This window comes from Oryx dammah, unplaced genomic scaffold, assembly GCF_014754425.2.
Source record: "Oryx dammah isolate SB20612 unplaced genomic scaffold, SCBI_Odam_1.1 HiC_scaffold_1, whole genome shotgun sequence".
Classification (NCBI taxonomy): domain Eukaryota; kingdom Metazoa; phylum Chordata; class Mammalia; order Artiodactyla; family Bovidae; genus Oryx; species Oryx dammah.
In genome coordinates, this window is record NW_024070185.1 from 108,886,411 (window position 1) to 108,911,431 (window position 25,021).

General features: G+C 42.7%; 1 long non-coding RNA gene across 1 annotated transcript; it reads left to right on the plus strand.

The window, feature by feature from the left end:
• Positions 1–454: 454 nt before the first annotated feature.
• On the plus strand, positions 455–24,783 carry LOC120864319. Its single transcript, XR_005721167.1, has 3 exons — positions 455–550; positions 1,554–1,588; positions 24,266–24,783. It is a non-coding gene; the product is annotated as an uncharacterized LOC120864319 (long non-coding RNA).
• The last annotated feature ends 238 nt before the right edge of the window (positions 24,784–25,021 follow it).

Here is a 25,021-nt window from a genome sequence, read left to right on the forward strand (position 1 = left end):
TTATTAGTTCACAAAGCGGATATTTATCAAACACCTATTATGTGCCAGGCACTGTTCTAGGTGCTTGGAATATAACAATGAACAAAAAAGACAAAACTTCTTGCCTGCATGGAGCTGACTTTCTAGGATTCCTCTCCACATGTATTAGTTTGCTCTGTGCGTGTACTCAGTCGGATCCTACTGTTTGCAGCCCCCTTGACTACACCCTGGCAGGTTCCCCTCTCCCTGGGATTCTCCAGGCAAGAATCCTGGAGTGGGTTGCCATTTCCTCCTCCAGGGGATCTTCCCGATCCAGGGACTGAACCCAAGTCCCTTGCGTCTCCTGCATTAGCAGGCAGACTCCTTACCACTAGTGCCACCGGGGAAGCTTGTATTAGTTTGCTGGGGTTTACATAGTAAAGTGCAATGGACTGGATGGCTGAAACATCAGAATTGTATTTTTCTTACAGTTCTGGAAGTGAGAAGTCCAAGATCAAGGTTCAGCAGAGTTGGTTTCTTCTGAGGAGCCTGAAGGAAGCGTCTGTCCCAGGTATCTCTTCTTGACTTGTAAGTCAGTTTCTTTTTCTTGTATTTTCGTGTTGCTTCTCTCTGTATACTTCTGTGTCCAAACCCCCTCTTTCCTATAAGGACACCAGTCATACTGGATTAGAGCCTAGCCTAATGACCTCATTTTAACTTAATTACCTCTTTAAAGACCCTACCTCCAAATACAGTCACATTCTAAGGTGCTGGGGGTTAGAATTTCAACATACGACTTTTGGGGGAACCCAGTTCAGCTTCTAATACTGTATATGACTATGGTGTATCCAAATATTTCTCTTGTTTTCTCATATCCATATCTCTGAGGTATTTAAAACCATTTATGTTCAAATGTACCAGGCAACACACTTATGAGTGATTTTTTTCTAGACATGATTTATTTTTATTAAATACTAAATGGAAAGTCCTTGGTTAGGAGGGATTACTCTGCTAGGAATGTTGCTCCATCTAGTGACTGCTATATTCAACTACTTTTGTCAAAGTTATAAAAATGAAAAATGAAGAATTATGTTGGAGAAAGGGTTCTCTTTTCAGTAGGTTATTATTCACAGGGCACTATGGAGTCATGGTAAAAAAAATATTTCTTTCCACCGCTGTATGTGGAAGGAAAGAGAGGTGTATATATGACACTATTTTTAGTTAGTAACTCTAGCAATATTAGTATCATCATTTACGATCACTACTAATTACTATTTATTTTCTTATCCCCCGAGGAAACCAAGACTGGGTTTACTCCCTTGGCTGAGATCTCACAAATTATAAGTAGTGTTTCCCTCAAGTCTGTATGACTCCAGAGTTTAAGCTCTTAATCGTTCAGAATAAATAAGCGAAACAGAAGGACTCAAACATTTCATAATACAGCCTTGATAAATGACAAATCTAAGCATGCATCCAAATGGGTACTCGTGTGTCTTCAGTCTTGATACATGCTTAATCTTTATCTTGGAAGGCTGCTTTACTGCTCAGTGTTTGCACTGTCGTTGATATGTTGTGTCAAAATGTGTCTGTTTTAGGTAATGAATTTATAAAGGACACAATCTACAACCAGGTCAGTATCATATAGCTTATTGTATACCTTGAATTACATGGGACATTTAAAATAACTATTTAAAAGCTTGGAATTTTTGGTAGTTTTAAAGAATAGTTTTTGTTTCTCTATTATACAAGTTGAATGGGGCAGCTAAACTGCCTGGAGACATCAAGAACAGCTTCTGCAGAAAGCTGAGTGTAGTAAGACAAATACAAGTTAGAAAAGGATGCCTTTGGAATACAGAGGATGCCTCTGTAAATGCATGTGGGTATGTCAGGGCTTGATATTTTAGGGGGAAATGTATGTAATCAGATATGCAGGGATTGAAAATGATAAGAAATGACAATGGACTAAAAAGCATATGCCAAACTTAGAAGATAATTATGAAGCTGTAACTTATGAATGATCTTGACAAGAGGGATGGAATGAACCCCTCTTATCAAGATCATGTAACAGAGAATCTGAATAGGCCTTCATCTATTAAAGAAATTAAATAAGTAATAACCTTCTGAAACAGACAGTACTGGGCCCAGATGTGGTCCCTGGTGGTTTCTACCAAACATTTAAGAAAGAAATTATACCAGTTCTCTACAATCTCTTCTATAAAATAGAAACAGAAGGAGTACTTCCTAACTCATTCTATGAGACCAGCATTACTCTGATACCAAAATCAGACAAACACATTACATAAAAGAGAACTATAGACCAATGTTGCTCACGAAGATAGGTACAAAAGTTCTCAACAAAATGTAAGCAAATGTAATCCAACAACATATAAAAAGAATTATATGAAGTTACATATGAAATGGTTCAGCATTTGAAAATCAGTCAGTATAATCTATTACATCAACAGGATAAGAAAAGTCACATGATCCTATCAACAGATGCAGAAAAAGCATTTGACAGAATCCAATACTCATAAGAACTGAGTAAATAGAAAGGAATAGAGAAAGCTTCCTCAACTTGATAAAGAACATGTACAGAAAAGTTACAGTGAACGTCATACTTAGCAGTGAGACAGTAGGAGCTTTCCCACTAAGATCAGGAGCAAGGCAACTCCTTTCCAACATCATACTGAAGTCCTGAAAGTGAAAGTGATAGTCGCTCAGTTGTGTCCGACTCTGCAACTCCTTGGACTGTAGCCCGCCAGGCTCCTCTGTCCGTGGGATTCTCCAGGCAAGAGCACTGGAGTGGGTTGCCATGCCCTTCTCCAGGGGATCTTCCCGACCCAGGCGTCAAATGCAGGTCTCCCTCATTGCAGGCAGATTCTTCACCACTTGAGCCACCCAGGAAGCTCCCAGCTAATGAAAAAGAGGAAGTAAAAAGTAAACAGATTTGGAAGGGAGAAAATAAAACTGTCTTTGCAGAAGACACGATTGTCTGTGTAGAAAGTATATACTCTTACAACATTACATAAGGAAGCAAAAGAAACGAGGAAGTTAAAGGGCCCAGAACAAATAGCTCCACATTTAATAATGGTGTTTTCTTATGTAGTCAACAATTAATATGTGAACATAAGGTTATTGAATGATCCCAGCTTATCATTTGTGGCTAGCTGAGCATAAAATATCTTCTCACTAATCTTGAAATCTTTTTCCTTGGACTTTAAAGCATAATGGCTTGGGATTTACCTGGTGGTCCCGTGGCTAAGATTCCATGCTCCCAATGCAAGGGGCCTAAGTCTAATTCCTGCTCAGGGAACTGGATCCCACATGCTACAACTAGGACTTGGCACAACCAAAGAAAATAAATATTTAAAAATAATAATAATGGTTTGAAGTTACTGGATATATCATTGGAAATTTTATGGGTGCTATATGTACAATGCATCTTTATTTAAAAAAACCTTTATTTAAGGAAGTTAGCAATAATCATTTCCATATCAGCCATTAAGGAATGCAAGCATAGTAATGTAGGATTTGATTCTTGTGCCTATGCTACCTATCTTTTTACAGAACAGTATTTCCATAGGTCACAACAAGTATTCACTAATGTTACCTTTTTCTTGCATACTGATTAATCTCCATTTATAGAATAGGCACAAATGAGTGACATTTTAGATACTGAAAAATACTAGCTGCTGCTGCTGCTGCTAAGTCGCTTCAGTCGTGTCTGACTCTGTGCGGCTCCATAGACGGCAGCCCACCAGGCTCCCCCATCTCTGGGAGTCTCCAGGCAAGAAGACTGGAGTGGGTTGCCATTTCCTTCTCCAATGCAGGAAAGTGAAAAGTGAAAGTGAAGTCGCTCAGTCGTGTCTGACTCTGCTGCTGCTGCTAAGTCGCTTCAGTCGTGTCCGACTCTGTGCGACCCCAGAGACGGCAACCTACCAGGCTCCCCCATCCCTGGGATTCTCCAGGCAAGAACACTGAAGTGGGTTGCCATTTCCTTCTCCAATGCAGGAAAGTGAAAAGTGAAAGTGAAGTCGCTCAGTCGTGTCTGACTCTACCATGTCTTAAATGCTTACTGTATGCCAGGAATGATAATATCTCCTGTAACCCTCATAACACCTTGCCTGGTAGTTTTTCAACCCCATCCTAAATTGAGGAAGCTGAGATGGAAAATAATTTGGTCAGAGTTGCTTTGGGAGACAGCATAGAGGAGTCGTGAAAACCACGGGCGCTGTGGCCCCCCTGCCTGGGTTAGAATCCTCGTCCCACCATCTCATAGCTCTCTGACCTTGGGCAAGTTATTTAACACCCTTAAGCTTCTTTTTCCTCATCTTCAAAATGGAAGAGTAAGTGAGATAACCCATGTAAAGTGCTCAGCACAATGCCTGGCACATAGTAAGCAACTTCACATGTGTTAGTGGTTGCTAAAAGTAATTGTATATTATATAGACTTTATATACTAATTTTTATTATTACAATAAGCAAGCAACACCACAGATTTAAACTTAGGTCACTCTGATGCTAAAGCTCCCCCATTTCCCTCTAATCAGCACCATCTCTGTAAGTTTTTAGTCACTGTTGAAGACAGAACCAATTCTCTTTAAATTGCTTAGACTCTGTGAAAGAAGGTGTGCCAGTCTATCGGTTAGGACAGAGTAGATTCTGTTGCATTAACGAGGATTGGAAGAGACCCTGATGCTGGGAAAGACTGAAGGCAAGGGGAGAAGGTGATGACAGAGGACGAGATGGCTGGGTGGCATCACTGTCTCAGTTTTGAGCAAGCTCTGCGAGGTGGACAGGGAGGGACAGGGGAGCCTGGCATGCTGCAGTCTGTGGGGTCTCAGAGTCAGACGTGACTGAGGGACTGAACAACAGCAGCCATGAACAGCTTTCGTATTTCCATGGTTTTTCACAAAAGCCTGTATTTCTTACTCCTGGGATGACAGAGGCTTTTTCATCACGGTCAGCCAGGGATCTCAGCGGATGGAAGCTCCATCTTGACGTGTGCTTCCACCATCACAAGGGAAGGGAAAGGGGGTGCAGTGACTTGTGCACTGTCTCTTGAAGCTTCTGCTGAAAGGGACACGGGCACTGCTGTCTGTGTTTCTGGACAGAAGCCAGTAACTTAGCTGGGTCCAACTTTAGAGAAGCAGGGAAAAGTGTGGTTCTCTGGGTTTAGGAAAGAGAGAATTAGGTAGACAGCAGTGAGCAGCATTAAATGACTAATGATACCAATAACTTGAATTTTTTTTTTAGTTTCCTAAGTTGATATTTATATTTTCAATTTCTAAATCTGCCCCCACCCTTTCTTATGTATATAGGTCTTCCTTGACTTGTGATGGAGTTATGTTGCAATGAACCTAAGTTGAAATCATAAGTTGAAAATATTATAAGTCAAAAATGTATTTAGTGCACCTAACCCACAGAACATTAGAGCACAGCCTCGCCTACCTTAAGCGTGCTCAGAACACTTACATTAGCCTACTGTTGGGCTAAGTCATGCCACGCAAAGCCTATTTTATAATAAAGTGTTGACTCTTTCATGCAGTTTACTGACTTCTGTATTGACAGTGAAAAACAGTACAGTTGTGTGGGTACAGAATGATTGTATCTGTTGTTTCCCCTTGTGATTGTGTGGCTTACTAGGAACTGTGGCCGCCCAACATCAAGAGAGAATGCCATTGTTAGCCTAGTTCAGTTCAGTTGTGATTGTGTGGCTTACTAAGAACTGTGGCTGCCCAGCATCAAGAGAGAATGCCATTGCTAGCCTAGGAAAAGGTCAAAATTCACAATTCAAAGTACAGTTTCTTCTGAAGGCGTATCTCTTTCACACCATTCTAAAGTCAAAGTCCTAAGTCGAACCATTGTAAGTCAGGGATCATTTGTATGTTCTTCAGGAAAAAAGCCTAAATATGGTTTCAGAGAAACACTTATCTTTCAGAGAGATTATATCAGAATTGTCTGGAGACTTTTTCAAGATCATGTGCCCAGACCCTAGCCAAGAAATGGAAATTTCTTAAGGTCAAGCTCTACGTGTGTATCTTTTGTAAAAGCTCCCCAGATGGTTCTAGTTTTCTCTCTGTTGTGACTATGCAATTGTAAACTCATTTGTTTTCAAGGATTACGCATAAGACAGATGGGAAGAAACAGCTGAAAGGGTCAGAAAGAGGAAGGTATCTCTGCAGAAATTACAACCTGGGTGTAACAGAGTTCTTGGCTCAAGCTGAAGCCTTGCTTACCTCACAAGTCAGTGTATCTGACTTGTGGCATGCCTAGGTGACTTCAGGGTTCCATTTATAAAAGGGATCACCAATCCTCATGAGAAAAACCTCATTTTAAGTTTAGGAGTGGCTGTGCAGCACAGGAGCAGCCAAGAGGAGCTACCCCACGTCCAAGGTCAGGGGCGGTGGCCGAGAGAAGCTACCTAACGTCCAAGGCCAGGGGCGACAGCCAAGAGGAGCTACCCCACGTCCAAGATAAGGAGCAGCGGCTGCACTTCACTGGAGCAGCTGTGAAGAGCTACCCCAAGTCCAAGGTAAGAGAAACCCAAGTAAGACAGTAGGCACTGAGAGAGGGCATCAGAGGGCAGACAGACTGAAACCACATTCACAGAAAACTAGCCAATCTAATCACACTAGGACCACAGCCTTGTCTAACTCAATGAAACTAAGCCATGCCATGTGGGGCCACCCAAGACAGATGGGTCATGGTGGAGAGGTCTGACAGAATGTGGTCCACTGGAGAAGGGAATGGCAAGCCACTTCAGTATTCTTGCCTTGAGAACCCCATGAACAGTATGAAAAGGCAAAGAGATAGGACACTGAAAGATGAACTCCCCAGGTCGGTAGGTGCCCAGTATGCTACTGGAGATCAGTGGAGAAATAACTCCAGAAAGAATGAAGGGATGAAGCCAAAGCAAAAACAATACCCAGTTGTAGATGTGACTGGTGATAGAAGCAAGGTCCGATGCTATAAAGAGCAATATTGCATCGGAAACTGGAATGTTAGGTCCATGAATCAGGCAAACTGGAAGTGGTCAAACAGGAGATGGCAAGAGTGAACGTCTACATTATAGGCAGCAATCTAAGATGGACTGGAATGGGTGAATTTAACTTAGATGACCATTATATCTACTACTGTGGGCAGGAATCCCTCAGAAGAAATGGAGTAGCCATCATAGTCAACAAGAGTCCAAAATGCAGTACTTGGATGCAATCTCAAAAACAACAGAATGATCTCTGTTCGTCTCCAAGGCAAACCATTCAGTATCACGGTAATCCAAGCCTATGCCTCAACCAGTAACGCTGAAGAAGCTGAAGTTGAATGGTTCTATGAAGACCAACAAGACCTTCTAGAACTAACACCCAAAAAGACATTCATTTCATTATAGGGGACTGGAATGCAAAAGTAGGAAGTCAAGAAACACCTAGAGTAACAGGCAAATCTGGCCTTGGAGTACAGAATAAAGCAGGGCAAAGGCTAATAAGAGTTTTGCTAGGAGAACCCAATGGTCATAGCAAACACCCTCTTCCAACAACACAAAAGAAGACTCTACACATGGACATCACCAGATGGTCAACACCTAAATCAGATTGATTATATTCCTAGCAGCCAAAGATGGAGAAGCTCTATACAGTCAACAAAAACAAGACCGGGAGCTGACTGTGGCTCAGATCAAGAACTCCTTATTGCCAAATTCAGACTTAAATTGAAGAAAGAGGGGAAAACCACTAGGCCATTCAGATATGACCTAAAGCAGATCCCTTATGATTATACAGTGGAAGTGAGAAATAGATTTAAGGGACTAGATCTGATAGACAGAGTGCCCGATGAACTATGGACCGAGGTTTGTCACATTGTACAGGAGACAGGAATCAAGACCATCCCCAAGAAAAAGAAATACTAAAAAGCAAAATAGCTGTCTGAGGAGGCCTTACAAATACCTGTGAAAAGAAGAGAAGCCAAAAGCAAAGGAAAAAAGGAAAGATATACCCATTGGAATGCAGAATTCCAAAGAATAGCAAGGAGAGATAAGAAAGCCTTCCTCAGGGATCAATGCAAAGAAACAGAGGAAAACAATAGAATGGGAAAGACTAGAGAGCTCTTCAAGAAAATTAGAGATACCAAGGGAACATTTCATGCAAAGATGGACTCAATCAAGGACAGAAATGGTATGGACCTAACAGAAGCAGAAGATATTAAGAAACGGTGGCAAGAATACACAGAAGAACTGTACAAAAAAGATCTTCACGACACAGATAATCACGGTGGTGTGATCACTCATGTAGAGCCAGACCTCCTGGAAATGCAAAGTCAAGTGGGCCTTAGGAAGCATCAGTACGAACAAAGCTAGTGGAGGTGATGGAATTCCAGTTGAGCTATTTCAAATACTGAAAGCTGATGCTGTGAAAGTGCTGCACTCAATATGCCAGCAAATTTGGAAAACTCAGCAGTGGCCACAGGACTGGAAAAGGTCAGTTTTCATTCCAATCCCAAAGAAAGGCAATGCCAAAGAATGCTCAAACTACTGCACAATTGCACTCATCTCACACGCTAGTAAAGTAATGCTCAAAATTCTCCAAGCCAGGCTTCAGCAATACGTGAACCATAAACTTCCAGATGTTCAAGCTGGTTTTAGAAAAGGCAGAGGAACCAGAGATCAAATTACCAACATCTAATGGATCATTGAAATAGCAAGAAAGTTCCAGAAAAGCATCTATTTTTGCTTTATTGACTATGCCAAAGCCTTTGACTGTGTGGATCACAATAAACTGTGGAAAATTCTGAAAGAGATGGAAATACCAGACAATCTGACCTGCCTCTTGAGAAATCTGTATGCAGGTCAGGAAGCAACAGTCAGAACCGGACATGGAATAACAGACTGGTTCAAAATAGGAAAAGGAGTATGTCAAGGCTGTATATTGTCACCCTGCTTATTTAACTTATATGCAGAGTACATCATGAGAAATGCTTGGCTGGAAGAAGCACAAGCTGGAATCAAGATTGCCTGGAGAAATATTGATAACCTCAGATATGCAGATGACACCACCGTTATGGCAGAAGGTGAAGAAGAACTAAAGAGCCTCTTGATAAAAGTGAAAGAGGAGAGTGAAAAAATTGGCTTAAAGCTGAACACTCAGAAAATGAATATCATGGCATCCGGTCCCATCACTTCATGGCAAATAGATGGAGGAACAGCACAAACAGTGTCAGACTTTATTTTTCTGGGCTCCAAACTCACTGCAGATGGTGACTGCAGCCATGAAATTAAAAGACGCTTATCCTTGGAAGGAATGTTATGACCATCCTAGATAGTATATTCAAAAGCAGAGACATTATTTTGTCAACAAAGGTCTGTCTAGTCAAGGCTATGGTTTTTCCAGTGGTCATGTATGGATGTGCGAGTTGGACTGTGAAGAAAGCTGAGCGCCGAAGAATTGATGCTTTTGAACTGTGGTGTTGGAGAAGACTCTTGAGAGTCCCTTGGACTGCAAGGAGATCCAACCAGTCCATCCTAAAGGAGATCAGTCCTGGGATTTCTTTAGAAGGAATGATGCCGAAGCTCAAACTCCAGTACTTTGCCCAACTGATGCAAAGAGCTGACTCATTTGAAAAGACCCTGATGCTGGGAAAGATTGAGGGCAGGAGGAGAAGGGGACGACAGAGTATGAGATGGTTGGATGGCATCACCGACTCAATGGACATGAGTTTGGGTGAACTCTGGGATTTGGTGATGGACTGGAAGCCCGACGTGCTGCACTTCATGGAGTCGCAAAGAGTTGTACACGACTGAGCGACTGAACTGAACTAAACTAAGTTTAGAGGCTTCTCCCTGCCCCAACTTTTTATTGAAGAAAAATTTAATCATAGAGAAGATTACAAGTATTTCAGTTCATTTGAATACAGTCACTCAGTTGTGTCTGACTTCACAACCCCATGGATGCCAGCACACCAGGCTTCCCTGTCTATCACCAACTCCTGCAGCCTGCTCAAACTCATGTCCATTGAGTCAGTGATGCCATCTAACATTCGCATCCTCTGTTCTCCCCTTTTACTCTCGCCTTCAATCTTTCCCAGCATCAGGGTCTTTTCAAATGAGTCAGTTCTTCGCATCAGGTGGCCCAGGTATTGGAGTTTCAGCTTCAACCTCAGTCCTTCCAATGAACACCCAGGACTGATCTCCTTTAGGATGGACTGCTTGGATCTCCTTGCAGTCCAAGGGACCCTCAAGAGTCTTCTTCAACACCACACTTCAAAAGCATCAATTCTTCGGTGCTCAGCTTTCTTTATAGTCCAACTCTCACATGCCATACATGACCACAGGAAAAACCATAGCCTTGACTAGATGGACCTTTGTTGGCAAAGTAATGTCTCTGCTGTTTAATATGATGTTTAGGTTGGTCATAGCTTTTCTTCCAAGGAGCAAGCATCTTTTAATTTCATGGCTGCAGTTACCATCAGCAGTGGAGCACCCCCCCCCCAAAATAAAGTCTGTCACTGTTTCCATTGTTTCGCAGTCTATTTGCCATGAAGTGATAGGACCAGATGCCATGATCTTAGTTTTATGAATGGTGAGTTTTAAGCCAACTTTTTCACTTTCATCAAGAGGCTCTTTACTTCTTCACTTTCTGCCGTAAGTGTGGTGTCATCTGCATATCTGAGGTTATTGATATTTCTCCCGGCAGTCTTGATTCCAGGTTGTGCTTCTTCCAGCCTGGCATTTCACGTGATGTACTCTGCATATAGTTAAATAAGCATGGTGACAATATACAGCCTCGACATACTCCATTCCCAATTTGGAACCAGTCTCCTGTTCCCTGTCCAGTTCTAACCATTTGGAAATAACTTTCTGACATACTTTTGCTTTCATTGTTATTCCTTACACACACTGCTCAGACTATCTTTTTTTAATGTAAAAGTTACCATGTTTTTATAGAGTGGCAATGCAGTGATTAGTAAAAGTGTTTGGTTGTGTCAGTGATTTATTTTTCCCCTTCAGTGAAATTACTCAGTTTTGTACTCAGTTAGCAGTCATTGAATCCTTCTTAGCTCTATGTCAGATACTTTATTCAGGTGATGAAATCATCAAAAGTCTTTTTTTGAGACCTTCTAGACCTTCCAAAGGGGTAGAAAGTTAATTGTTCCCTCAGCAGTACTACCGGGAGCATTGGGCATGCACCAGTCTGTGACTGCAAGGAAAGTGAGCGGCACCGTGGTGGCATTTAGTGGACTTCATGTTCAGAAGACGCCTCTTCTCAGGATCCGTCATGGAATCCCTAATTTAGAAGCAGGTGAACCACAGCACTAACCAGAGAGCAAGTGAAGCACAGAAATAGGAGCAGAAGATGCTCCCGAAGTCTTGAGGCGACCTTAGGCAAGTCGCTGGTGTGTCCCCGGCACCCTCTCGCTTCTCTTATCTGCCCTCCTGCGCTTCGCGGGGCTTGGTGCTCATTTCCACGGTGCTCCAGCCCATCTGTGCTTGTCTTCTTCTGTCAAAACTCTCTTCATCTTCTGGAGAGTCTCTGATGTTAGAAAAAAAAAAGTGACTCCATTGTATTGATTTGTCCTAATGAATACACGGGTTTCCCTGGTGGCTCAGATGGTGAGGGATCTGCCTGCAGGGCAAGGGCCTAGGCTCGATCCCTGGGTTGGAAGAGCCCTTGGAGAAGGGAAAGGCTACCCACTCCAGTGTTTTTGCCAGGAGAACTCCATGGACAGAAGAACCAGGTGGGCTGCAGTTCATGGTATCACAAACAGTCAGACACGACTGAGCGACTCTGAGAGAAAGAGAGAATGAATATATGGATTATTAGTAGCCAGCCTCTTAATGTGTTCAGATATAATTGATACTTTAAAGAGGAATGCCTATTCAAATGAACTTAAATTTGAAAGAATTTCTTTCATTATTAGAATGTAAAAAAAAAAATTTCAGGCTGTTTTAAGAGGGCACTCTTAGGGGGTAGAGGTGAAAGCAGTTTGGTTATCTTTTGGAGACCAGTTCTGTGGGTACTTAGAAGCGTAAGCTGTTAGGCCTTTTCAGGTTTACTTCCCTGTGTGAAGAGCCTCTTATTTCTTAAGCTCTCAGTTCTTTCACAGTTTCTTTTGACGATGGTAGTAGGGATGTTGACTTTATCATAGGAGTTGTTTGAAAGGTCTTACTTGTATCTTGGTTACTAGGTATCTTTGTTATTAGATCTCTGCCTCCAGAGACTTAGTTGAGGAGGGAAAACAGATGAAGAAAAATATGTAATAAGTACTATAATAAAGTTTCTTAGAGGAATTGACATTTGACTTAATTCAGCAAATATTAACTAGGTGCTTGCTGTGTGCCCAGCACAGCCTGGGTGCTGAGGATATGGTGATAAATAGGACAGGCTTAGTCCCTGCCTCCATGGAGCTTACTGTCTAGTGTTTCCGGACATGGGCTGCAGGCAACGTGTTGTCAGGGAAATGTTTACTACATAGAGGTCAGGCAGAATGCAGACTTGCTTTCATATTCTATCATGGTAAAGTGGCATTTCATATGAAATGGAAAAGTAGCTGATCAAGTTATCTTGTATGATTATATGGGAATATGTACTCACTGAGCAGGAAGTTCTGGGGAATCAGATAGCTGTTGCCATAGGTCAGTTTAAAGAGGAACAGGCATGGTTGAACCATGATGGCTGCCTTTAATGGCATGGGGTAATTTGAAGCAAGCAGGTGACACATTCAGATTGCAGAAGTATTGCTTTAATGGAGTACAGCTGAGAGCCTTTATGGGATAGTGTTGTAAAAAAAATCTCTTACAGCTTATAGTCATAGGGCTGAGATAAGTGAAAGCCATATTCAGAGATTGATTCTGTGATTTGGTAAATTATGTTAGTACATGAATTCACATACTTTGCAAGCATTTTATATGAATGTCAGGTTAAGCTAGATTAGTGAATAGTGGGGTCTTAACAAATGGAATAGCAGCATATGAAAACATCAAGGCTTAGAGAACCCCGAACTCCTAGATTTATCCAAAATAGAATTCTCTGGTGTGGTGCTGCTAACATTTTGGAATGGGTTATTTTGTTGTGGGGGCTGCCCTGGGCATTGTGAGATGCTTAGCAGCATCCCTGCCTCCAGCTCTGTCCCTGGCCAGTAGCACCCCATCCCTGAGACACAGCAATCAAAAATGTCTCCAGATATTGCCAAACGGCCACCCCCACCCCAGGTGAGGCAAGGGAGGAAATTGCCTCTGGTTTGAGAAGCATTGGATAAATGTTACCTGTTGTGTAAACCTCGCTTGATGAAACCATGACTCAGAGAGAAAACCGAGAAGTCGTCTCATGTTCCATCTCCCATCATCATTTATCTAGTAATTCACACTTAACACTTTGTTAAAATCATATTAAACACTTTATAAAAGTAAAACAAATTGCAGTTCTAGAGTAAGTATCCATTTGTCAGGGTAAAATGCATAGCTCACTTCACACTTGTTACATCTGAACATAAATACACACATGGAATTAGTAATATGAATTTTTAATTACTAATTATTACTAATGCGCTGCCGTGCATCCTGGCGTTGAGTAGTATGCTAATTAGTGAATATCACACTGGATACCGCAACTAGAATTTGAAGTGAAATTAAACAGATGGACACGCAGCACGCTGAGACTTTAATATACAAGTATCTACTTCGTCCATGCTCAGAGAGGATTTGCCCAGCTGTTTAATGTGCATTTTCTCTTACCAAAGTGCTTGTGCCGTCCCTGTTCCTTCCATAGCGAAGTCTGTCTGATTGCAGAAGCACAGCCCACACGCCTACACTGGCCTCAGGGACAGTCGCCTTTTATTTAGAGGGGAACGGAGGACAAGAACAAGAGATGCAGAAAAACATCTCCCTGGAGCCCAAATTAACTCAGTGTCACACCGGGGACCTGTTCCAGGTCACAGACTGCCCTGTGCCGGCACTGAGTGCTGGGCCCTGACTGATAGCGATGTCCATGTGTTCTTTTACGAATTTATTCTCTCTCTCACACGTAGGGGGCTCTCTAACCAGTGGGGCCCAGGTGGCCAGTTCGAAGGCTGGTTGTTGGGTCTTAGCATTCAGTGTGCACTGCTTAGGTCACGCCCTTTGTTCCCTGTAGGGCACCTCCTCCACAGCTGTTCAGTGATTTTTGCGCTTACCAGTTTAGTCTTTGCAGAAAGAGTTCATGCCACGAGGGAGGGGAACTAGGGCTCTCGCGCCTTTCTTTTTATATTTTAAACCTTTCTATTTGTGAATACTTTTATTTTTTTAATAATTGTATTGATTTCTTTTGGCTGTGCTGGGTCTTTGTTGCTCCGCAGGCTTGTCTCTGGTTGCAGGAGTTGGGGGCTGCTCTCCAGTTGTGGTGGGTGGGTTCTCACTGTGCTGGCTTTTCTTGTGTGGAGCACGGACTCCAGGGAGCACGAGCCTCAGCAGTTGCAGCTCCCAGGATCTGGAGCACAGGCTCAGGAGCTGTGGTGCTGAGTTACTCCTCGGCACATCCTGGACCAGGGATCGAACCTGTGTCTCCTGCACTGGCAGGCAGGTTCTTTACCACTGAGCCACCAGGGAAGCTGTTGAAATTATAAAACAAACTTGCAAAGATAGTACAGGTTTCCTGTACACTCTTCCCCAGGCTTCCCTGAAAGGTAACATCTTCCATAATCAAGCTGCATTTACCGGAACTAAGACATTAACATGAGTACAATACTGTTAACAAAACCACAGACTTTATTTGGCTTTCCCCAGTTTATTTTTGCTGATGCCCTTTCTCTGTTTCAGAATGTTACAGTGCATTCAATAATCATGATCCTTTAGTCTCCAAGCTGTGATAGTTTTTTCTTGGCCTTTCCTTGTCTTTAGGGCCCTTGGCAGTTTTGACGAGTTCAGTTCAGTTGCTCAGTCATATCCAACTATTTGCAACCCTATGGACTGTAGCACGCCAGGCCTCCCTGTCCATCACCAAATTCCGGAGTTTACCCAAACTCATGTCCATTGAGTCAGTGATGCTATACAACCGTCTCATCCTCTGTTGTCCCCTTCTCCTCCTGCCCTCAATCTTTCCCAGCATCAGGGTCTTTTCAGATGAGTCAGCTCTTCACATCAGGTGGCCAAAGTATTGGAGTTTCAGCTTCAACATCAGTCCTTTCAGTGAACACCCAGGACTGATCTCCTTTAGGATGGACTGCTTGGATCTCCTTGAAGTCCAAGGGACCCTCAAGAGTCTTCTCCAACACCACAGTTCAAAAGCATGAATTCTTTGGTGCTCAGCTTTCTTTATATTCCAACTCTCACATCCATACATGACCATTGGAAAAACCATAGCCTTGACTAGACGGACCTTTGTTGGCAAAGTAACGCCTCTGCTTTTTAACATGCCATCTAAGTTGGTCATAACTTTCCTTCCAAGGAGCAAGCGTCTTTTAATTTCATAGCTGCAATCACCATCTGTACTGATTTTAGGGCCCCCCAAAATAAAGTCAATCACTGTTTCCACTGCTCCCCCATCTATTTACCATGAAGTGGTGGGACCAGATGCCATGATCTTAGTTTTCTGAATGTTGAGCTTTAAGCCAATTTTTTCTCTCTCCTCTTTCACCAAGAGGCTCTATAGTTCTTCACTTTCTGCCATAAGGGTGGTGTCATCTGCATATCTGAGGTGATTGATATTTCTCCCAGAAATCTTGATTCCAGCTTGTGCTTCTTCCAGCCCAGTGTTTCTCATGATGTACTCTGCATAGAAGTTAAATAAGCAGGGGGACAATATACAGCCTTGACGTACTCCTTTTCCTATTTGGAACCGGTCTGTTCTATATCCAGTTCTAACTGTTGCTTCCTGACCTGCATACAGATTTCTCAAGAGGCAGGACAGGTGGTCTGGTATTCCCATCTCTTTAAGAATTTTCCACAGTTTACTGTGATCCACACAGTCCGAGGCTTTGGCACAGTCAATAAAGCAGAAATAGATGTTTTTCTGGAACTCTCTTGCTTTTTTGATGATCCAGCAGATGTTTGCAATTTGATCTCTGGTTCCTCTGCCTTTTCTAAAACCAGCTTGAACATCTGAAAGTTCACAGTTCACGTACAGTTGAAGCCTGGCTTGGAGACTTTTGAGCATTACTTTACTAGTGTGTGAGATGAGTGCAATTGTGCGGTAATTTGAGCATTCTTTGGCATTGCCTTTCTTTGGGATTGGAATGAAAACTGACCTTTTCCAGTCCTGTGGCCACTGCTGAGTTTTCCAATATTGCTGGCATGTTGACTGCAACATTTTCACAGCATCATCTTTTAGAATTTGAAATAACTCAACTGGAATTCCATCTCCTCCACTAGCTTTGTTCGTAGTGATGCTTCCTAAGGCCCACTTGACTTCACATTCCAAGATGTCTGGCTCTACATTAGTGATCACACCATCGTGATTATCTGGGTCATGAAGATCTTTTTTGTACAGTTCTTCTGTGTATTCTTGCCACCTCTTCTTAATATCTTCTGCTTCTGTTAGGTCCAGACCATTTCTGTCCTTTATCGAGCCCATCTTTGCATGAAAAGTTCCCTTGGTAGCTCTAATTTTCTTGAAGAGCTCTCTAGTCTTTCCCATTCTATTGTTTTCCTCTATTTCTTTGCATTGATCCCTGAGGAAGGCTTTCTTATCTCTCCTTGCTATTCTTTGGAACTCTGCATTCAGATGCTTGTGTCTTGCCTTTTCTCCTTTGCTTTTGGCTTCTCTTCTTTTCACAGCTATTTGTAAGGCCTCCCCGGACAGCCATTTTGCTTTTTTGCATTTCTTTTTCTTGAGGATGGTCTTGATCCCTGTCTCCTGTACAATGTCACGTACCTCCATCCATAATTCATCAGGCACTCTATCAGATCTAGTCCCTTAAATCTGTTTCTCACTTCCACTGTATAATCATAAGGGATTTGATTTAGGTCATACTTGAATGGTCTAGTGCTTCCCCACTTTCTTCAATTTCAGTCTGAATTTGGCAATAAGGAGTTCTTGATCTGAGCCACAGTCAGCTCCTTGTCCTGTTTTTGCTGACTGTATAGAGCTTCTCCATCTTTGGCTGCAAAGAATATAATCAATCTGATTTTGGTGTTGACCATCTGGTGATGTCTGTGTACAGAGTCTTCTCTTGTGTTGTTGGAAGAGGGTTTTTGCTATGACCAGTGGGTTCTCTTGGCAAAACTCTATTAGTCTTTGCCCTGCTTCATTCCGCATTCCAAGGCCAAATTCGCCTGTTACTCCAGGTGTTTCTTGACTTCCTACTTTTGCATTCCAGTCCCCTATAATGAAAAGACATCTTTTGGGGGGTGTTAGTTCTAGAAGGTCTTGTAGGTCTTTATAGAACCGTTCAACTTCAGCTTCTTCAGCGTTACTGGTTGGGGCATAGGCTTGGATTACCGTGATATTGAATGGTTTGCTTTGGAAACGAAGAGAGATCATTCTGTCATTTTTGAGATTGCATCCAAGTACTGCATTTCGGACTCTTTTGTTGACCATGATGGCTACTCCATTTCTTCTGAGGGATTCCTGCCTGCAGTAGTAGATATAATGGTCATCTGAGTTAAATTCACCCATTCCAGTCCAGTTTAGTTTGCTGATTCCTAGAATGTTGACGTTCACCCTTGTCATCTCCTGTTTGACCACTTCCAATTTGCCTTGATTCATGGACCTGACATTCCAGCTTCCTATGCAATATTGCTCTTTACAGCATCGGACCTTGCTTCTATCACCAATCACATCCACAGCTGAGTGTTGTTTTTGCTTTGGCTCCATCCCTTCATTCTTTCTGGAGTTATTTCTCCCCTGATCTCCAGAAGCGTGTTGGGCACCTACTGACCTGGGGAGTTCCTCTCTCAGTGTCCTGTCTCTTTGCCATTTCATACTGTTCGTGGGGTTGTCCAGGCAGGGATACTGAAGGGGTTTGCTGTTCCCTTCAGTGGACGACACTCTGTCGGACCTCTCCAGCATGACCCGTCTGTCTTAGGTGGCCCCACACAACTGGCTTAGTTTCACTGAGTTAGACAAGGCTGTGGTCCGTGTGATCAGATTGGCTAGTTTTCTGTGATTGTGGTTTCCATCTGTCTGCTCTCTGATGCTCTCTCTCACTGCCTACCATCTTACTTGGGTTCTCTACCTTGGACGTGGGGTATCTCTTCATGGCTGCTCCAGTGAAGTGCATCCACTGCTCCTGACCTTGGATGTTGGGTATCTCCTCTTGGCCACCACTCCTGACCTTGGACATGGGTATCTCCTCTCAGCCACTGCTCCTGACCTTGGATGTAGGGTATCTCTTCATGGCTGCCACTCCTGACCTTGGACATGGGGTATCTCCTCTTGGCCACCGCTCCTGACCTTGGACGTGGGGTATTTCCTCTCAGCTGTTCCTGCGCTGTGCAGCTGCTGCCAGAATACTAGAGTGGGTAGCCTATCCTTTCTCCAGGGGATCTTCCTGACCCAGGAGTTGAACTGGGGTCTCCTGCACTGCAGGCGGATTCTTTACCAACTGAGCCATCAGGGAAGCTGATTTTGAAGAGTGCAGGTCAGGTTTTGTAAGCTGTTCCTCTATTTATGTTTGCCTGGTGTTTGGATCTATCATGATTACACTGAGGGTATGGGTTTGGGGGAGGAATGCCACAGAGAGGAACTGCTCTTTTCACTGTATCATATCAGAATGGACAGCATGGCTTACAACTTAGCCTTGGAGTGCTCACTGGCTAAGGTGGTGTGTCTTGTTTCTCTAGTTACTTGTGTCTCTCCATACTGTATAGTTTTTTAATATCTATTTGGCTGCACCAAGTCTTTTTTTGCAGCATGCAAACTCATAACTGGCATGTAGGGTCTAGTTCCCTGACCAGGGATTGAACTTGGGCCCCCTGCATTGAGAGCCTGGAGTCTTAACCATTGGACCACTGGTAAGTCCTTCTGTATCCTAGTCTTTAGAAGAAAGTTGCTAAGCCCAGACCACACTCTAGGGATAGGGAATGTACTTAAAAAACAAAGCATTCTAGCAATCCTTATCTAATATCCTTTCTTACCCCCACCTCCAACTGTCCATTCAGTTCCTGAGCCTTTGGAAGATTCTGTGATACACGACAGTTTCATTCTTGGCTTTCCCTACTATATTCTAAGTCACTTTCCTGCATTCTAGCCTTAATGTTTTATTGCTATTGTCTCCTCTTCTTTTCTCTTTGGATTTATAGGAGTATGAGTTTTTTAAAAATCCCTTTAAAGTAGTTTTAGTGAAGTTTCAGAGGAAGTGAAATTGAAAATTATTGTATTCAGTCTGGCATCTTTATCTGGAAGCCTCAGAGGAAACATTTTTTAATCATCAAAATTGACATGTAATCTGCATTAAACATTGCGATCAGTCAAGAAACTTGGTTCACAGCTAGAGAAGCAAGGCTTCTAGTGTTGGTTGGTATGCTTGGCCCTGATCATCAAGGGTAAATTAGGGTTACGGTTATAAAGCTAGCAGAGTCTGGATACTTCCTCTTACATGCCTAGTTAATCAGTTTAACAAAAAATAAAATAGGCTTAGATACATCAGGAATCAAAATTGGGGTCAGCTGACCAGGCAGAGAACTTTGACTGACTGCTAGCCAAAGGCAACCAAAGCTTGAATTTATAGGGGAAGGAAGTGTGGATCATGACTTTTAAATCATAACTAGGCTCAAACACATCTTTGTTAATCAATACAGTAACCATTGCAATCAACACATTTTTGCCAACAAGAAATAAGCTTGTTTATTCCTATAGCGTAATTTGCTGTATGATTCAGAGAGTTCAAACCAGGGTTCTGTAACAACCTAGAAGAGTGGGATGGGGAGGGAGGTGGGAGTGAGGCTTAAGAGAGAGGGCACATAGAAATACTTATGGCTGATTCATGTTGATGTTTGGCAGAAACCAACACAATACTGTAAGGCCATTATCTTTCCATTAAAAATGAATTTTAAAAAAGGTAGATTATGGATCATTATAGGCATTAATATAGTCATGGTAATTAAATATAAACTCCCTGGGTTGGGAAGATCTCCTGGAGAAGGCAGTGGCAGCCCACTCCAGTACTCTTGCCTGGAAAATCACATGGATGGAGGAGTGTGGTAGGCTACAGTCCATGGGGTCGCGAAGAGTCAGACACGACTGATTGACTTCACTTTAACTTCATGATAAAAAAAAAAGTCTGTGTTTCAGGATTTGACAGACTCTTGGAAAACATATCCTGCCTCCTGCTAGTTACAGAAGTATTTTCCCTGGGAAGTCACTGATATGCTTGAAGAAATGGTAGTCGGTTGGCGAGAGGCCTGGTGACTATGGCGGATGAGGCAGAACTTCGTAACCCAATTCATCCAATGTTTGAAGCACTGGTTGTGTGACGTGTGGCTGGGCACTGGGCGTTGTCATGGAGAAGAACCGGGCCCTTTCTGGTGACCAGGGCCACCAACTGCAGCCACTGCAGTTTGCAGTGATCTCATCAATTTGCTGCGCAGACGTCTCAGCAAATGGTCTCGCTGGGGCTGAGAAAGCTGTAGTGGGTCACACTGGCAGACCATGAAACAGTAACCATGACCTTTTTTTGGTGCAAGTTTGGCTTCGGGAAGTGCTTTGGAACTTCTTCTTGGTTCAGCCACTGAGCTGGTCATCGCTGGTTGTCTTTTCACCACGCATCCAGTTCCAGTTGAGAAATGGTTCATTGTTGTGTAGAATAAGCGAAGATGATACTTCAAAATGACCATTTTTTGATTTGCAGTCAGCTCATGAGGCACCCACTTACCGAGCTTTTTCACCTTTCCAGTTCGCTTCAAATGAATGCCTAATGACTGTGGAATGGTTGACACTGAGTTCTTCGGACACTTCTCATGTAGTTGTAAGAGGATCCGCTTTGATGATGGCTTTCAAGTGATTGTTGTTAACTTCCGGTGGCTGGCCACTCTACTACTCATCTTCAAGGCTCTCGTCTCCTTTGCAAAATTTCTTGAGCCACCAATGCACTGGATGTGCATTAGTAGTTCCTGGGCCTAATGTGTTGTTGATGTTGTGACTTGTCTCTGCTGCTTTGTGACCCGTTTTGAACTCAAATAAGAAAATCGCTGGAATTTGCTTTTTCTCTAACATCGTTTCTGTCTATAGTCTAAAATAAACAGCAAGTAATGTCTTTAACAAAAAAAAAAAATAATAATAAAGTGAGAAGTGAGCATTAAAATGATGTATAGCATAACCACATTTATTTAAGAATATATTCCAGTATCAAATGGCAAATTCAGTGCAAAACTGCAGTTATTTTTGTACCAAACTAATATCCACTCTGGCTTCTTGACCATTTGTGTAAATGGAGACTTGCTCTCTATGTATTTGCTCTCTTTCTCTCTCCCTCGTCTTGCATTTTTCCTCCTCTTCCTCTTCTTCTTCATCTTTTTAAAAGACTTTTAAAGAGCAGCTTTGAGTTTATAATAACATTGGGAGGAAGATACAGAGATTTCCTGTACATAGGCATACCTTGTTTAATTGTGCTTTGCTCTTTAGTGCTTGCAGATACTGTGTCTTTTTACAAATAGAAGGTCTATGGCAGCCCTGTATCAAGCAAGTCTGTCAATGCCATTTTTTTCGAACAGCATTTGTTCACCTCTTGTTCCCATGTCAGTTTCAGTAATTATTGCAATATTTCAAAGTTTTTCATTATTATTATATTTGTTATGGTGATCTGTGATCATTGACCCTTGATGTTAATATTATAGTTGTTTGGGGGAGCCATGAACCACACCCGTGTAAGATAATTGATAAATGTGTGTATTCTGACTATTCCACCAATTGGCTTTTCCCCTGTCTCTCTCCCTCTCCTTAGGCCTCCCTATTCCCTGAGACACAGCAGTTTTGAAATTAGGCTAATTAATAACTTCACAGTGGTCTCTAAGTGCTCAAGTGGAAGGAAGAGTTGCATATCTCTCACTTTAAATAAAAAACTAGACATGATTAAGCTTAGCGAGGAAGGCACATGAAAGCCAAGACGGGCCAAAAGCCAGGCCTCTTGCACCAGTCAGCCAAGTTGTGAATGCAAAGGAAGTGTTCTTGAAGGAAATGAAAAGTGCTATTCCAGTGAACACACAGATGATAAGCAAGCAAACAACCTTGCTGTTGATGTGGAGAAAGTTTTAGTGATCTGAGATTAGGCCACTAGATTAGATAGAAGATTAAATCGCCATAACATTCCAGTGAGCCAAAGCCTAATCCAGAGCAAGGCTCTACATTTTCAATTCGATGAAAGCTACAGTAAGAAAGCTACGGAAGAAAAGCCTGAAGCTAGCAGAGGCTGCCTCATGGGGTTTAAGGAAGGAAGCCATCCCTTCAGCATAAAAGTACAAGGTGAAGAAGTGTATATGTTCTGATATAGAACCTACAGCAAGTTTTCCCAAAAATCTTAGCTAAGATAATTAACAAAGGTGGCAACGCTAAACAACAGATTTTCAATGTCAGCAAAATGGCCTTCTATTGGAAGAAGATGCCATCTGGGACATTCATAACTAGAGAGGAAAAAATAAATGCCTGGCTTCAAAGCTTCAAAGGACAGACTCACTGTCATATTAGGAGCTAACACAGCTGGTGACTTAAAGTTGAAGCCGGTCTCATTTTCCACTTCAGAAATCATGGGGCCCCTAGGAATTCTGCTAAATTTATTCTGCCTGTGCTCTATAAATGAAACAACAGATCCCAGATGACAGCGCATCTGCTTACAACATGCTTTGCTGAATATCCCAAGCCCACGATTGAGACCCAGTGCTCAGAAAAAAAGGACTTCTTTAAAAACATTACTGTTCACCGATAGTGCCCTTGGTCCCCCGAGAGCTCTACTGGAAAAATGCACAGTGAGCTTAATGTTGTTTTCCTGCTGGCTAACACAACATCTACTCTGCAGCCCATGGATCAAGAGTAATTTCAACTTTCAAGTCCTATTATTTAAGAAATACATCTCATAAGGCCATAGCTGCCATAGATAGATATTCCTCTGACGGATCTGGAAAAGTACATTGAAAACCTTCTTGAAAGGATTCACCATTCTAGCTGCCATTAAAAACATTCGTGATTCATGGGTATAGGTCAAAATATCAACACAAGCAGGAGTTTGGAAGGAGTTGATTCCAGTTCTCATGGGTGATTTTGAGGGATTCAAGACTTAAATTGAGGAAGCAACTTCAGATGTGGTGGAAACAGTAAGAGAACTAGAATTCGAAGTGTAGCCTGAAGACGTGACTGAATTGCTGCAATCTCATGATGAAAGAGTAATGGATGAGGAGGTGCTTCTTATGGATGAGCAAAGAAATGGACTTCTTGAAATGGACTCTACTCTGGTAACGATGCTGTAGAAATTGTTGAAAGACAACAAAGGATTTAGAATATTACATAAACTTAATTGATAAAGTTGCAGTAGGGTTTGAGAGAGTTGGTTCCAATTTTGAAAGAAGTTCTGTTGCGGGTAAAATGCTATCAAACAGCATTGCACGCTCCAGAGAAATTGTTTGTGAAAGGAAAAGTCAACTGATGTGGCAACCTTCATTGTTGTCTTTTTAAAATTTATTTTTAATTGGAGGATAATTACAAAATTGTGTCGGGTTCTACCGTACATCAGCCGTAGGTATACGGCTTCCCTCCTGAATCTGCCTTCCACCTCTCTCGCCCATCCCACCCGCCTAGGCTGTCCCAGAGCATCCGGCTCGAGCCCCCCGCGTCACACGGCAGATTGCTGCTGGCTGCCTGTCCCGCACACGCGGACGGGTGTGTTTCGGTGCTGCTCTCTCAGTTCGTCCCGTCCTCTCCTTCCCCACCGTGTTCACAAGTCTGCGTCTCCTTTGCTGCCTTACAAACAGGTTCATCAGTAGGTCTTCCTGGATTCCATATATGTGTGTGTATATAGGTTATACCACCCGGGCCTCCCGCATTGCAGGCAGACGCGTTACCCTCTGAGCCACCGGGGCTATATATGTTAATATACGATATTTGTGTCTTAGTCTAAGAAATTTTCACCCCAACCTTCAGTAACTGCCACCCTGATCAGTCAACAGCCACCAACACTGAGGCAAGACCCTCCCCCAACAAAAAGATTATGATTTGCTGAAGGCTCAGATGCTCATTAGCATTTTTTAAGCAATAATGTATTTCTTAGTCAAGGTATGTACGTTGGTTTGTTGTTTTTTTTAAGACATAATGCTGTTCGACACTTAATATAGTATAGGGTAAATATAAGTTTCATATGCACTGAGAAGACAAAAAAATTTCACTTGACTTGCTTCACTGTGATATTTGCTTTATTGCAGTGGTCTGGAGGTGAACCCACGACATCTCTGAGGTATGTCTATATTCCCTGAACCCGTGTATGCGCAGTCTCCACCGTTACCGACATCCCTCATGAGAACAGCACAGTTGTTAGAAAGGATACGTCTACACTGACACGTCATCATCCCCCAAAGCCCACAGTTTACCTCGGGGTTCACTCAGGGTTCACATTCTGTGGGTTTGGACAGATGCATCATAACGCGAGGCTAAGATGGTTGGGTGGCATCACCGACTGGATTGACATGAGTTTGAGCTTGCTCCTGGGGTTGGTGATGGCCAGGGTAGCCTGGTGAGCCGCAGTCCATGGAATCGCGAAGAGCCGGACACAACTGAGCAACTGAACTGACTGATGACTGTAAAGTCATTCGGAGTATTTTCACTGCCTTAAAAATCCTGCAGGCTCCACTTGTTCAGCCCTCCCTCCAAACCCCAGACAACCACTGGTCTTATCTCCATATGTCTGCTTTCTTCACTGAATAATGTGCACTGATACAGAGAGTTTCTTGGTTCTTTTTTTCCAGCTCTGTGGATGCTGCAATGCTTGCTTAACCAGTTCCCTATAGGAAATAGGGTTTGTTTCTCCTTTTTGGCAACACTGCAATGAATGAATAACCTGCTGCAGACTTCATTTTGTAGGTGGGTAGGTCTATTTGTGATAGGAATACCTAGAAGTGAGAGAATTGCAGAAGACTGACTTAGTATTTCAGTGGACCTGGAATGGGATTAACTGTCATCTA